The 15,664-nt window shown below is 45.2% G+C and overlaps 1 long non-coding RNA gene across 1 annotated transcript; it reads right to left on the bottom strand.

Moving 5' to 3' along the window:
• Positions 1-1,058: 1,058 nt before the first annotated feature.
• LOC135912856 (uncharacterized) lies at positions 1,059-10,317 on the bottom strand. The gene is made up of 3 exons (XR_010567804.2): positions 10,179-10,317; positions 7,239-7,323; positions 1,059-1,350 (listed from the first exon to the last, which is right to left on the bottom strand). It is a non-coding gene; the product is annotated as an uncharacterized lncRNA (long non-coding RNA).
• Between the last annotated feature and the right edge of the window lie 5,347 nt (positions 10,318-15,664).

Raw genomic sequence — 15,664 nt, 5'->3', positions numbered from 1 at the left:
AACTTCGAGGTCAAGTTTAGGAAAGGGAGTCAGAATAAGAATGCAGATGGTCTGAGCCGGGGATTCTAGGCAACGAACTCAGCGTATTTTTTAGGAACGTGCTTTCTGCGTACCGCTATCGATGTTATCGAGATAGGCAGCCTATTTCTGCCTTGCAGAGAGCTGTCCACGACAAATGAAATAGAGAGAGACACAGACAGAGAGAGGGGTAGAACCTTGCAAAGCGATGCGGCGATCATAACGTCCTGTAGGCGTGTCGCTCGGGAACGCCTAAAGTGTGTGCGTGTGCTTATGCATATCCAGGAAGAAGGCCACGACGAATCGAGGGCTGTACCCTCGACCTGCAGTGTGACATCAGCCATCACTTCTAGAACAATCCCTTAGGTCGCGATCGAACATTGACGCTTCGGGCAACCTGACAGCTTGCCATCCTCAGGTCGAATCTCTTGGTGGTGGAGGTGTCTGTTACCTCTCAACCCGACCTAGGCCATTAATTAGATGTTTGCCACGAGGCAACTTCACCCATTCATCAGCGCCTGTCCAGAACTCAACGCATTGCTGACACCGACTGCTGACGGGTCCACAAAAGGCCCCTCTACCTGTACCTGATAATGATGAAAAGGGCCAACGTCGAGTGCGACCGGAGAAGGTGCCCGATTTTGGATTCCCCGGTTTATTTATGGTCACCTGTTCCATGCCAGCGGCTGCAGAGTTCGGCGGATAGGCGTGAAATCCTGCGCAGGATATGGTGCCTGAGTCGACGATTGTGTTTAGCCGTGATACAGTCATCAGGTTCTCTAGTATAGTCGCCTAGGGAAGACGACTGGATAAAAATCGGAGTCCTTTCATGCGGAGAGGGCTGCCGTGTCCTTATGTGAAGTCATACGTTTAATATGCTTTCGCCTGGAGTGGGCTTGCGCATCTGGGGCCAGTGTAAATAATGCAAAATAAATCTTTTTTTTCCCCCTTCATTCCTACTACCGGACGTAGACGATGGGCTTGGTGGATTCCTGGCCCAAGCGCCACCTCGAGCCGCAACACTGGCTGCCGCCAAGAGCGATGGTTCAAACAGAGAAGTTTTAATGACGGCGCAGAAAGAAAACAGGCTGACCATTGCAACTCCATCTGAGTCTATTTGTTTTCGTAGTGCGATCAATTACCCCCGCTTTTTTCTCGGATTGCAATGGCTGAACGGGACGCATTTCCCTCTGTAATTCCTGTACATATTCGGCCTACAGGCGCACACCTCGTGTCCTGCATGGCACTTTGGGCTGTCAGCATCCGGACAAGTTGCCTCTGGATAGAAGTCTGTACGAGTACAGCGAATCCTGTGCGTTGTTGGCAAGCATCCTAGAATGGAAGAACACAAGAACAGTTGCGCAGGGCATTGGCTCACAAAGCTGTTCCCAAGCATGGTAATAAAGAATTTTTATGAATTATAGAAATAATTTATTTTCCTCAGAATACGGCTCGAAGGAATTGACTGACTTTTTAGTTCTGTGGCCGCGTAATGCAGTGCATTATTACATGCAAGATATTTACTTTCGCTGATGGCATTTACAAAATGTGAACAATTATCATGAAATACACGGTGACTTTCTCGTGCGATTATTCTTTATGGAACTCACTCTAATAAATGTTACAATATGGCTGGAGATCGTTCATAATTATCACTCATGTATAGATGAGCAGTTATATTCGTCGTACACTGTTTTGTTCTCCTAAAATGTTTCGTTCTTTTTCAGAATGCAGCTCTTAGGCGCCCATTCCTGCGACCAGCGTCGGCGTTGTCCCTCGTAGCCGAGCGAACGAGCGCAGCGAAAGATGAAAACGAGCGCGGAGAGCAGCGGGAGATGAAGTCATAGAGAGCGAGGAGGAAAACGGAAGAGGATGCTACAGTGAAAGCATGAGGCGGAAAGCGGAGAAGGAGGGTATGAAGAAAGGGCGAGGAGGAAAGCAGAGTGCCGCACGAGACTACGAGATGGTGCCGTAACATTTGCAATCTGATTGCATGCGTGATGCGAATTGTGTAGCGCTTTCTCGAAGTCACCCGGGAACAAGCGATGACACCGAACCTTCGACGAGTCATGTATGAAAGCCGACGCGCTTGACCCGCAGATCAGATTTTCGACGATCGCCGACTCTGCTCGCCGCTATCGTTGGGCTTGAGTGCTACTTGTTTTGCAACGCTTCGCTCTGTTAGCAACGTGCCGCACGAGAGATACTGTCCGCGCCAGCCAATATATCGCGAAATGAAAACACGTATAGAAATGCGCTCAAATTTCGCATTAGGCAATATTGTAATCGTCGGTGAATTTTTTTTATTGTGAAACATTCTCATTGCTTCTTTCTTCCTCTTTGCTCCTCAACAGTGGTTTGTTCTATTTGCGATTTCTATATATCGGCTCTTTTTAGGCAATATTTTAATTTTGTCGGAATTATTAAATCACAAGAAACATACGCGTCATGAAAACCACGTACAAGGCCTTTGCAAGCTCATTTATTTGCAATAATAATAATAATATTTGGGGTTTTACGTGCCAAAACCACTTTCTGATTATGAGGCACGCCGTAGTGGAGGACTCCGGAAATTTTGACCACCTGGGGTTCTTTAACGTGCACCTAAATCTAAGCACACGGGTGTTTTCGCATTTCGCCCCCATCGAAATGCGGCCGCCGTGGCCGGGATTCGATCCCGCGACCTCGTGCTCAGCAGCCCAACGCCATAGCCACTGAGCAACCACGGCGGGTCATTTATTTGCAAAGCTCGCGTCGAAGTCAAGTGACCATAATAACCATAATGGCATAAGCAGCGAAAGTGGCAATGAAGAGGCGAAAATTTGGTAATGCTTGACTGGAAACGCTTGCGTCTGGTTACCCTTCAAATGGGAAGGGGAGCAACGGGCAGAAAAATAAGAGCCTGATGGAGAAGACCCGCTGAAGCGTGATAAAAAAAAAATGGGCAAGCTGCTCACTACGTCGAACTAAAAACTTCGCCGCAATAAAATTACCCGAAGATACTTCTAAGCGTTACAATGCGGTAATGTCCAAGAGGTCTAATTGGCTGCAAATGTGACTGAGAACAGTAAAGGCCCGACCACATGGGATATGCATAGCATAACACCTTTGAATCTGCACGCGTGTGACTAAGGCAAGCCCAACACGATACGCTCACAAGTATGCGCTTCTATGTACGTAGCACAGTGTTGGCTAGATAATCCTAAGAAGAAATGTTCTAGTTTAGTTTGGCTTTGAGAAAAGTTTATTTTATAGCGCAGCTGTTAGGCTACAGTTGCTGCGGCGAGCATCGGCGTTGTCCTTCGGCGTAACCGAGCGAACGAAAACAGGGAAATGTGAAAACGTACGCGGAGCGCAGCGTGAGAAGAAAAGCGTACCAGCGCGCAAGACTTGCGGCGACCGCTACGAGATGGCGCCAGATAAGCGCGCCGTCTAAAATCCCTTGATAATTTGAAAGTAGCGACACTCTTTGAACTCTGCCGCCGCCGCGCGACCTCCTCGCCTCCTCCGCGCCCGTCGCGCGTTCCCCCGCGGCAACCAGTTTTGCCCCCGTTTTTCTGCACGACGATTGGTCTCCTTGCCGTTGCCTTCGGGAACGCGCGGTTCTTGAGTTTTGCTTGTGTTTTTCTTTTTCTTTGGCGCCATTTTCCTCCTGAGCACGGCTGGCTCGGCGCTTTAGCTCGGCGTAGCGAACGTTGTACGCTGTGTTTCCTGCTCTATGTGCTAGCGCTATGCCGGGCTGTTGCGCATATAAGTGCCGCAAGAAGCCTGAAGATGGTTATGCCGTTTTTATGATACCACAAGGAAAGCGTGACGGCTTGTGCAGCAAGCAGTGGCTGCATGACATTGGCCGAAAGAACTTTGTTCTGACAAAGAACAGCGTTGTTTGCGAGCTGAAGCGTCTTTCTTATAGCTCGTAGCAAAGCATACCGTAATGCTGCATTTTTTTTTCATTCTTCCAGCCTGCTCACCAGCGTTATTGTTGCGATTGTCCTCAGTATGCTTAATATGCGGGGCGGCTCGATCACCTCGCAGGTCGCTAACTGTTGTTATTCAGTCGGAAGTGCAGCATTATAGATTCTACTTCGCGCCCTGAAAAAAATCAGTGGCAAGTATACCCGTGGTATTGCAGGTGATGAGCGTTAGCTAGTCAACATTGAGTTTTTTTAAGTTTTAAGCTGAAAGCCTTTAGATCTCTATGTTTCAAGGTTGCGTTGTAAACTGGAAGTATCAAGGGACCCAAGGAGGGCGAGAGGTGATCCAAAGCATGTCCACCCCTGTGTAAGAGAATGATTAGCCAAGTTAATGAATCATTAGTGATTGACATAAGGTGGATTAGAGAGGATTAGGGTTGATTGGAGGGTATTAAAGAAGATTAAGGTGGATTAGAGTGCATTAAGAACGATTAAGATGCATGAATAAAGATTAAGGTGGGTGGAGGAGAATTAAGGCGGATTATGGTGGATTATGGTGAAGGGTTGATGAAAGGGTATTAAGAGCGATTAGGGTGGATTATGGTGCGTGAACGAGGATTAAGGAGGATTAAGTTGGATAAAGAAATGTTAAGGTCGAATAATGTGGATTAAGGTGAATTAGGGTTGATAAAGGAGGATTAAAACTTATTAGGGTGGATTAGGGACCATGGAGCTGGATTAGGTCCGATAGAGGTGGATTAGGGTGTATTAGGGTAGATTGGAACTATTAGGCAGGATTAAGTTGGATTATTGTGCACGATTAAGGATTAAGGTGGATGAAGGCGGATTATGATGAATTAGGATTGATAAATGAGGATTAAGACCATATAGGGTAGGCTAAGGTGCATTAGGGGCGATGTAGGTTGATTGGTTTGTATTAGGTTGGATTGGGAGTATTAGGCTGGATTAAGGTGGATGAAGGAGCATTAAAGTGAATTAGGGTGGACCAAAGTGAATAAGAGTTCATTGAGTATTAAGCCCGGTTAGTCTAATATAATCCTCTTAATGCACATTAATCCACCAAATCTCCATTCATCGATCTTAATCTACATTCATTCACTTTAATTCACCATAATCCACGATACTCCTCCTTAATGCACCCTAATCCACCTTCAATGACCTTAATCTACTCTAACGCTCCTTAATGCACTTTAATTCTCCTTAATCAATCCTAATACTGCTTCGCTCACTTTAATCCACCCTAATCCACTATAATCGTCCTTAATTCACCATAATCCACCCGAATCCACATTCATCTACCTTAGCCCACCCTAATCCTCCTTCATTCACTCTAATTCACCCTAGCCGACCATAATCCTCCTTAATGCACCTTAATCCGTGTTAATCCACCCTTATCCATCTTCATGCACTTTATTCTACCCTAATCCGCTATAATCGTCGTTAATGCACCTCAACGCACCCTCATTCACCTTAATGCACCTTCATCGACCTTTATCCAACCTAGCCCTCCTTTATGCACCTTAATCCACCTTCATTCACCCTAATGCACCTTCATCGACTTTAATCCACCTTAACCCTCCTCAATGCACCCGAATTCATCTTAATCAAATCACTAATCAATCATTACTTTGCTAATCATTAAGCATCTCTTATACGCGGCTGCACATGCTATGGTTCGCTTCCCGCCTTCGGTCACGTGATATTTTCTGTAGCTCACAACGGCACCTTGAAACAGAGGTCTAAAGCCTTCGCTTAATAAGCCACACACAAAGGGATGTGTCACAAGCAATACTATATCAGACGCACGAAGTAAAGCATCTGATCATGAGGCAGAAAAATTGTCTGGAGTATAGAACTCGCCTCAAAGCTCCCTTTACATCGGTATACCCCATTCATACAGCTTTAAGAAAAAACCAACCTCCTCATAAACGTTGCCTCCAGCATTATCGATGCTGGTATTAGTATTTCTAAAAATTTTCAACCCCACTCGGGCGCGAAACTGGCCCAAAATAACACGCCTCCATAGAATCCTGCGGCCCGTCCGCGGAAGCCCAGGAGGAAAAGCGTGCCGTGCGCAGCCGGCGGGTGAGGAGAATTGAGGAGGAAAGCGCCGTGAGGAGGAGAGTGTCGCTACTTTCAAATTATCAAGGGGCTTTAGCGCCGTCTGGCGCCGTCGTCTGTTCATCGATGGCATGCGGCGAGCGCCTCGCACGATACCAAACATGAAAACAACGCGCTGCATGATCGGAGGTCTGTCTGCGGCGACTGCTGTGAATCGCGCCCTCGCGTCAACTACTCGCTGCCTGTCGTAATCTCCCGATTAGCGAGGCAGTCGCGTTATTCTTCGCTACGTTTGCAAGGTCCCGCCCGAGAGAGATTCTCAGCGCCAGCCAATTTATATCGAGAAATGAAAACACGTGTAGAGCTGTGCTCAACTTTTGCATTAAGGAGTATCGTAATCGCCGGCCAATTTTTAACTTCTTTATGCCACTTTCTTTGTTTATCAATATTAGAGTGGTACTACATTGTTTTTTAAATAGAGAAACAAGCACCATTTGTGTGTGTACAAATATTTCACCTGTGCTGGAAGTTTACATGCCAGTTACGTCATGCCGGCGCACAGCCCACTTGTGTCTCGTACGCTCAGAATCAGGCATTGCCTGGCGACCGCGCCTCCAGGGCGTCTCCCCTCGATTATAGACGCGTGGGACAGGCGGACACGTCTTCGCGGACGCGTGACGCGTAGAGAGGCGCCTGCGATTAGGCCCGCGTAGTTGGGCCTTAACAGGCATTCCTCGTGCTGTCCGTACTGTGTCTCGCATATACACGCAGTATCTGCGCTTTCCGAAGTACTCGGTGTTTATTGCCGTACTCTTGACAGCTATGATGAATGGCCGAGTAAAACTGCGAAATGTTAACAAATTTGGGACTACATTTGATGACGTCATCGCTGCCGCAGCTTCTGCAACTTGGTACCTGTCATTTGTCTGAGCGGATTGATAACTAATTACTTGGGAAGAAATGCTGCCAGTTCCCAACAAGGAGTGCAACAGTGTGTCTGACTTGGCGTTACAATTTATAATCTGGTCTGCGTCTTCTCATGCTCTCAGTACTTTCGCTGAAACTAATATACACTTATCAAATTATCCCAAAAGAAAAGAAGTATTTTGAAACTGGTATCTTTGAAGTACTTTAGCTTTCCTAATTGTAGCATGTACTAATTACCAATGTGTTCCAATATGAAGAATCACTGTGAAAAAAAGCCATCTGCGAAACGAAACTAACCTTTAACGCCAGGGGAAAGCACACATAGTCCGGCTGCGATAATCAGAAGCTGTGCAATGCTCATTCTTCATTAATATGTTTCCACCTAGCAACAAAAGTACATCGGGTTAATGACACTCATTCCATGAAATCGCAAAATATTAGACGTGACGTCTAATTAATTGCGCATTCAGTTAACGAGAATCGGTCATCAATATTCAGGCATGCATCAGACGTGAAGAGCGCATAGACTGTCAATAAGTGGAGCCTCAGGCAAAAAATTTCTGCATGGAATAATCCATAGTTGCATAAAATTTGGTCCTCGTTGCTTTCTTCAATGTCTTGAAATGTTCACTGAGAGAGAGAGAGAGAAAGAGAAAGAAAGGGCCATCATTGCTGACTTCGCTAGCAAGTTGCAGGCTACATGCATTCCGAATACTGTCCCGTAGTGGCAGCGGTGCACAGGAAGCCGAAGTGACGCGTCGTAAAGCAATAGAGTGATGTAGCTTATTGAGCGAGCTTATGCCCGCGAAAACAGCGAAAAGGAAACTCGGCAGCGGGGCAAACAGCCAACTCGAAAGTCCAGTGTCGAATCGAGCCCGTGAATGCCCGTGCGGTCAGCCGTTCGTTCTTCATGACATGTCCCAAGAACCTTGGAGCATGCGCGTCACGCATATCTGATGTTCCCGTCTATCGAGAGTTTCAGGAGGCACCAGCAGTCTGATATCGTTGCGGTATTGTAGCGCTGCAACAAAAACGCGGTAAGCAGGCGGCGCCGAAGGTTGGCGAAATGTCGTTGCCGCTGATGAGGGGACATCTGCCTTTCTGGACTTCAATGCCTGCACGCGAACAGTCGGAGTGGGTGGCAACGTTTATAAATCGGTCTGTAATCGTGTTTAAACATTCGACAATGAAATCTAAATGACATGACATTATCGTGTTCGTAATAAATTTCTGGAGGCTGCTCGTACACCACAGTTAACTAAGTTTAGCGCATGTTGTGATTGTTGTGTACAGGGTATTTCCCTTAACTCGGGCCAAACTTTAAAAAACATGCAAACATCTGGACAGAACCGACGTACTGCTGTTTTCCGTCCCTTGGAGATACTGAGATAAATTTTTGTATTCCACCTAATTAGACAATTAGTCTTAATAAATGGCTCACCTTACGATCAGATGAAAAGTGTCCGTGAGAAAATTATATAACAACTTGAGAAACTCCCTATACAGTTTCTGTTGCTCAATACGCGCTACATAAGGGCGTTTTTCTGAGCGTGAAACATGCCCGCGAATACACGCAAAGTGCCTCGAGCGGGCAGTCACGAGACAGTGTTGCGTGTATTCGCGGGTATCTTTCGCGCACGGGAAAGCACTCTTATGTAGCACGTATCGAGCAACAAAAAGCTATACCAGGAGTTTCTCATGTTACCTTCAATTTTCTCATTTACACTTTTCATCTAGTTGCAATAATCGAGATGTTTGTTAATTGATTAAGACGAATTATCTAATTAGGCGAAATTGAAAAACTAATCTGAGTGTCTCCAAGTGACGGCAAACAACCTTACCTTGGTTCTGTCCAGCGACGTAGCATATGCATATTTCTAAACTTTGGCCCAAGGTAGGTCAAACACTCTGTATGCATTTTTTTCCTATCTTGTCAATCGTATACGTTACGAAAGAACCTTTACCGGGGAAATTGCAAGAGTAAGTGTTGTCAAAGATCATCAAAATGGGCACAAAAATGCTGAACGGTTGTCCAGTACCTGTCCTGTACTAAATTCGCGGCCAGGATTAAAGCAACTACCAAACAAATCTCTGCATCATACTTGAGCATGGGTGATAACCCGTCTCTGTGATAGGCTCTTCAGCCTATGGATAACTTTCCCCCATGTCCTACTTATTATTCACCTCGTCATCCCTATTAAGTTTCTTTCTCTCAGCTCTACCGGAGCACCGCATAACTGCCTGTACTGATGTAAGAGTCAGAACGCAATGATTATACATTTTCTACGGGTGCGTGCGTAGTGCGCAGTCTTCCTGAATGTCACAAAAGCTACTAAACAAAAGCTATCGTCTGCCCCTTACTTTTCTGAGTCGGACATTTTTAAACATCGCTTTCTTACCAAATTCGCGGATGTGAGAAGACACGCATGAAAATTCAATAGAAAGTGTGGGATGACCTGTACCGCATGTGCAGTATGTTGGAAACGGGAAAGTTGTGCTCGTATGATATATAAGCTTGCGAACTCTGGAATGGACGAAGTGAGGAAGGGGGTAGAGGAAGGGGGGGAGGGGGGGGGGGGTACTGGCGATCATCAAGCCTTTGACTGCCGGGAGCCGCCAGTCCCTACGTTCAATGCGCAGTAGTTGCCTGGCTAACAATGGCTACCAATACAAATATAGGTACCGTGAATCGTTAGAGCTTACAATGGGACTATCGTGCTTAGAAGGGTTTGGGTGCGAACCCTAGTTGGTACGAGTCACTCACAATAAACAACACCAAAAACACACGGACAAGGAAGAGTACAGACAACGCTGGACCTGTGCTCTTTCTTGTTCGTGTGTTTTTTGGCGCTGCTTAAAACGAATCAACTATAGTACCACAACCTTAATGTTTACAACAATGAAACAGGATGCAAAAGAGTAAGCTGCAACCGAGCTCTCATGATTTATAAAAAGAAAATCTGGCGTAATTATTGACTACTATTCTGTGAAAAAAGAAGGATGGGTTGGCGAATTCGGCCGTCTCGGCTGGATCCAGTGGAGCCTTGGAACACTAGCTAAAAATTCGGGATTTCCCGCCACGTGTGCGACGTTTGGTAACCCTAACTACATGTCGTCCGCTAGAGAAACTGATTATGGCGCTATGCACGAGAATAATAACAGTTTAAGCAAGCGAATTTGACTACAAATTTACTTTCAAGCGTTTACAAGTAATCCAATTGAGCTGCAATGTATTACCTGAATTGTGATGCTCCGAGATGCAGCGGGCACCTTTGTCAACCATAGGCAGTTAAATGAGATCGTCGAAAATGTATTTATTTCATTTTTTTCTAGATCGTTCTTACATTAAACTTTCGCGCACAAAGCAAGGCAACACGTGCGTGTTGCTAACGGCTTAGCAAAGAAAAAAAAAATACAATAGGCCAGTGGAAATAAAATCGAAGCGAAGTGTTCTGCCAGACGCAGTTGTATAGTTGCTCTCGCGTAATTACAAAAGAACACATTTTCATCATCGCTAGGCGAACTCCTTGCGAGTTATCGTTATGAGGAAAAGCGCGTCTACGTGGTTGAGATAATTTAAGTCAATCATAATATGATCGATCAATCGGTTGATCAGACGGAAATTCGTCGTATCCGCCGTTGGCGTTTTTCATTTGACTCTCCTGCATGCTGTAGGCGCTTCGCTTCAGCTGCGGGCAGCCGAACGAGCCTTACAGGCTTCCTCTGATTCGGCCTGTCGTCGCCGTCGCGGTGCCTCGGCATACATTCGGCGACGCTCTATGCCACTTGTTGGCGGCAACGCATACATTTAAACGAAGGGAAGTGACGGTGGAATGAACATATGCGCACGAGTCCAGCGTCGTACGCCTAAGAAAGCCAGTGAAGCTCGCTAACGAAAGCAGACAGATGGCGCCATCTTGTGAAAAGAAACGCTAGCATTAAGACCTTGAGAACGAAATACGCTCACTTGGTGGCAGCACCAACTAAAATGGGAAGCTTGGAGGGAAACGGACTAGTTTTAAACGGGCAGATTTCTCGTAAGTTTATCCCATGGTTTATCCGGACGTTCCGAGATCTCAAGTCTCAAAGCATTTATTTAAAGCAGCCATGAAACGAAAATTTTAAACTTTAATTATGCATTGCATATTAAACCGTAGCGTTTCAGGGCAAGCTGGTAAATTTTGAGCGCATTCGGTGTAGTAGCAAATAATTTCGTTAACCTCTCTCTACCTCTCACTTGTTGTTTCCCAACTCATTCTTTTCTTCTAGTTGAATTTCTTTTATGTCGTAGTTGAACCCTAAAGCAGCCTGGCGACACTGAGCGGTGATGAAATTAATTATGATATGGCGCCCCCGGAAATGGCTCCCTCCCTCCAGTAGCAGAAGCCGATTACAAATGTCATGTACTGCAGAACACCGAAAATCGGCCTTTTCGATTATCCATCCTTTACAGCATAGGCGGAAAGCTTTCATTCTTCCGGGGGGGGGGGGGGGGGAGGCTCAGCCAGCTTTCCTAACCACATTTAATACATATAGAGTTGGGGGCACCCTGTATAATTCACTCAGTAACCGCAATGAAGACCAGCTATATATATATATATATATATATATATATATATATATATATATATATATATATATATATATATATATATATATATATATATATATATATATATATATATATATTTCTTTCACTTTCAAGAAACTTCGTGTGACCTCGAAGCATTGTTCACTGAAGTGACAGCCTTATATGAGAATTTACAAAACCTCATAGTAGAAGACAGTTCAATTTCACAGCCTGAGTCTCACTCGACGGCAGACATCCGTTATCTGTGCCCTGAACTAATCTGACGTCCGTCTCTATCATGTAAGCACTATCTTACACATAAACTCAAATAAATTGAGTGGAGACAGGTCAGGTGACCTGGCCGGCCAAATTACAGGCCCGTGCCTTCCGATCTGTTGCGCATGAAAAGTCGCATCCAACCACTTTCGTGCTTGGCTGCTGCTGTGTGCTGGTGGCCCACTTTGCTGATACCACAGAAACGGAGAACATGATAGCGGGACCTCTCTGTGAAACTCATCCACCACTCCTTCAAGGATTTCGTCCACCTAATGCTGTCCAGTCAGTGAGTGATTGAAGATGGGAACGATCATAGCACCGGCGTAAATTTAGAGAAAGGCATGGCGACTGGGACGAAACAAAACGTACATTAACATTTGCACTGACGTTGTCAATTCACTTTTAGGGTACCAGGTTTTGTGGTAAAAGAATAACAACAACCGTCCGTGCACTTTATCTAGGCTAAGACAACAGCTATCACAGTTTGTTTCCAACTAACAGCAAACGCGTCGTGTTACTTCGGCCGAGGCCCGGCAGATAAGGCACTAGCTCGATCACGATGTTTTACAGTGAAGCTGTATATGGCTAGCCGATTCGTCCGTCCATCCGTCGTCGCCTGTACGCCTTAAACCCCTCCGGTGCAACCCCACGCGAATGCACGAAAAAAAAAGCGAGAAAGAGGCACGCAATTGGTTGCGCCAGTAGTGACGTCGTTGCCCTCCGTCGCAGCCGAGCGGGCGCGCAGCCGTTTATCTCCGGCTACATAAATGGGGAGGCCACGCGTCATACGTACTCCTGAGGAGCAGGCAGCTTTCGATCAGCAACCCCACGAGTAGAACCGGGAATGAGCTCGTCTGCGCCGCCCCAATGCTGCAGCCCGGGCACGAGAACAGGCTCGTACAGGCCAGCGCAAGCAGCAACTGCGTACCGAGGATCCGGCCGCCTACCAAGCCGTTGTTTAATGAACCATCGGAATTAACCTAGTGATAAACACCGTGGCGCACGTTTAATCTTCGCTAGTTAACCGTCTGCACGGAGTGCTTGGGCGGTGCATTTTCTTTCTTTGTTTACTCCATTCCGTTCGGCCTAACCCAGAAGGAGCCTGTTCGAGGGCGCTGCTTTATGATGCGGGCGGGAGCGCAGTCATGTGGTGCTCGCCATATTTCGCAGGGTTTATTTATCAGTTGGAAAAAATAGTATGTAATCAGTACTTAGCTGAATATACCGCAGTTAGATATCCCTTGGCTGTGCCTACGGATGTCTCATTGGCACATTGATAATTACGATAGTACGTCTCGAGGAGGAGGAGGAGGAGGAGGAAAGAACTTTATTGTGTGCCCTGCGAGTTGGTGGGGAGGGCCAAAGGCCCCGCCTAGATGACGGCCAGGAGTTCGTCGGTCCTGGCGGCATCCTCGGCCCGCTGGACGGCCCATACTCTCGAGGTAGATAATTAATCACAATTACCTAATAAATCTCAGTAACGAAAAAATTACTGGCAGCTACTCCACTATATTGGAAACAATATGCAGTAGGTTTTCTTCGAGTAACGCAGTGCTTTTTTAAAAATCTTGGTGAATGATAGATAATTGGAACATCCTGTATATATTTATGACCTCTGCATGCAAGTGACGACGTTTCCCTCCCTAATAAATGTTACAAATTATTAGAAGGGTTTTTTAGTGAGTCGTTAACTTTGCTTACTGGAAATGGAAGTGAGACTGAGACACGTACATATCTATCACATGCATTTCACACGCCGTTGATAAATGGCTCTACCGAAGGGGTCACTAAAGTTTGCAGGTTTTTTTTTCAGGGTGAGAAAACCACGCAAAGCATCTTGAAGCGAGGTGAACATACACGAACATATTCATTCTCTAGGCATCAGCTATCCATAACTTTAAAAATAATTTTTAATTGGCTACCTCCTTCTCTTTAAAAACATAATAAACATTTTCCTGTGTGCTTACTTAAATATATTGTATATGCGCATGGTGTTTACAGTGGAAATTTAAAACAATGTTGAAGTGAGAAAGAAGGGATACGTCAGCAGTCATAGCGATCACCAAGTGTTATTATTTGCATCAAATTTTGTAGTTATGCCTGCTGACACCTAAAATTTGTTTCTCGACATGGCCTATGAGCCACATCAAATTAAGCATATAGGGAAACCAAAAAAAGCTGTTTTATCCGTTTTTCATTTAAACGTCAGATCCTTAACAAAGAAAGAAGATGACTTAGCTGTTCTACTAGATACTTTCGGTGTGTCACTTACAGCGATCATGTTAACTGAAACCTGGTACACACCAGCATCAGTTGTATTTCACCGTCCTGGCTATCAGTGCTTCTATCAACACCGGGTAGATAAAAGGGGAGGCGGCGTCGCGCTTCTGCTTAGAGAAACATTATCGTGCGAAATAGTCGTAGAATACACGACGACAACTGGTGATTACGAAGTGCTCACTCTACGAAGTTCCAACAAACTTTTCTGTATTATTTACAGGCAACCATATGGTGCCATTAATCGCTTTTTTGAATTTCTTGAAACAATTTTTAGCAATGCATCTGATCAATCGATAGATATGGTTCTAAACGAAATTATGGGGTTTTACGTGGTAAAACCACTTTCTGATTATGAGGCACGCCGTAGTGGAGGACTCCGGAAATTTTGACCACCTGGGGTTCTTTAACGTGCACCTAAATCTAAGTAGACGGGTGTTTTCGCATTTCGCCCCCATCAAAATGCGGCCGCCATGGCCGGGATTCGATACCGCGACCTCGTGCTCAGCAGCCTAACACCATAGCCACTGAGCAACCACAGCGGGTTGATATGGTTCTAGGTGGCGATATTAACATAAATATGCTTTCATTGAGTCAATCTCAAAAAGAACTTCAGTATTTAATTGCTTCTAATGGTTTTTGTAGCGTAATAACGAAGCCGACACGAGGGGCTTTAGAAAGTGAATCTTTATTAGATGTATTCATTACAAATACTGACAGTAATTTAGTAACTGCAGACGTAGTTTATACCAATATTAGTGATCATCTTGGAATTGTCATGGTAGCTGATAAGGCTGTTCATGTTAATTACAAAAGGCAAATAATTTATACACAATGTATAACGAAAAACAAAATCTTGAAGCCTTTCTTTCAGCGATTAGCCAACAGACCTGGAACCACGTTTTAGAGGCAGATAGTAGTGATACCGCTTAGCTTAACTTCATCACTACATTCAAGGCTATATATGATGCGCATTTTCCTCTAAGAAAGACAGCCACACCATCAAAAGCACGGAAACCCTGGATGACGTCCGACTTGCTCCAAATGATGAAGCATAAGAACCGATTGTACGCTCAATTTTTACAATCAGAAGATGAAGAGTTGCTTCGGCAATTCAAAACGTACAGAAATAATCTAACATCAAAACTAAAAATGGCTCGAGACGCCTATTTCACAAATGTATTTTGGAGCCCTGAAGAACAGTGATCGGATGTAATCTGGCGAAAACTGAATTGCTTATTGCAACAAAATACCCGTGATACTTCCGAAAACTTTCAGCATGAAGGGAAACGAATTGATGGGACCTGTTTAGCTGACGTTTTCAACAATTTCTTTATTTTACAGGCATCCCAGAGTCAGGTAGAGTGCAGCCAAAATTACGTTGAATCCATGAAGCGAAGCAGCTGTTCACCATCTCTTTTCGTTGCGCCCACGAACTACACAGAAGTTTTCTCGTGCATAAGTAGTATTAAAAATAGCAAGTCAGTAGATGCAACTGGTCTCCAAAAAGAGCCCATTAAATATGTTCTTCACCTAATGTGCACCGCTGTTACATTTACAATTTCATATTACCTACCTCTCTATTTCCAAGGGCACTCCA

The sequence above is a fragment of the Dermacentor albipictus genome, chromosome 3 (assembly GCF_038994185.2).
Source record: "Dermacentor albipictus isolate Rhodes 1998 colony chromosome 3, USDA_Dalb.pri_finalv2, whole genome shotgun sequence".
NCBI lineage: Eukaryota > Metazoa > Arthropoda > Arachnida > Ixodida > Ixodidae > Dermacentor > Dermacentor albipictus.
Note: the sequence above shows the minus strand (reverse complement) of the source record. Positions and strands in the feature narration are given on the sequence as shown.